Genomic DNA, 901 nt, shown 5'->3' with positions numbered 1-901 from the left:
TCTATGGCATCGTGAAGCACCTTTATTTTTAAGAGTGTAAGTCATAGTCATGTCTTCTAATGATATTCAATCAGCCCTTCTGAGGCAGTTTGCATAATTACCATAATGAACTGATTGCTGAACTGCTCATTAGACTGTTGCAATTTGATACTAATTAAATCAATGATTGCACTTGGGTATGACGCAGTTCTAAAATTAAATATTTTAATTATTGACGCACTTAATATTTTAGAATTTCATTGAATTTAATAAATACTAATTAAACTTAAAAAGCATTTTGCACTGAAAATAAAAATGCTGTTGCATTGACAACACTGTTCTGACAAACTAGAAATTGACTTCATGCAAATAAATGATAAATACAGTTATATCAGACAGATGGAGTGTCAACTTAAAACGAATCATTCATGATTAAAAGGAAAATGTTTTTAATATTAGGGGTCCATTAGCAAAAAACACAAACTTTTTTCTTTGTATTATTGTGGGCTTCAAGTAATGTGCGCAAATTGGCACAGATATGATATATTGATGAACAAGGGGATAAATGTTCTTGCATTGTTTTTTTAGTATTAATCCAGTTTTAAAATAAGGCCAGTATTGAGTTCTTAAAATAATGTTATATGCACATTTTATAAAGAAATAGAAAAAGAAACAGATTAATTGTCCAAATTTCTTGTGCCTCCCAATGACTTGTGACAGAAATAGTATGTCTTATTTTGCGATTAGTATTGTACAGATATGAATATGTTTATGTATATTTAATATTTTGATCATCGCTCTTGTAAACATATTTTTACGAGGTCATGCAAACATTAGATGTCTTCCGACAGGAGAACAGTACAGATTATGGCCAGCAACCCAAACAAAAGAACCTTAACCAATCAACCAATCAGCTCACACA

Source organism: Sinocyclocheilus grahami, unplaced genomic scaffold (genome assembly GCF_001515645.1).
Source record: "Sinocyclocheilus grahami isolate Dianchi unplaced genomic scaffold, SAMN03320097.WGS_v1.1 scaffold551.1, whole genome shotgun sequence".
Lineage (NCBI taxonomy): Eukaryota > Metazoa > Chordata > Actinopteri > Cypriniformes > Cyprinidae > Sinocyclocheilus > Sinocyclocheilus grahami.
This window is presented reverse-complemented; position numbering follows the sequence as displayed.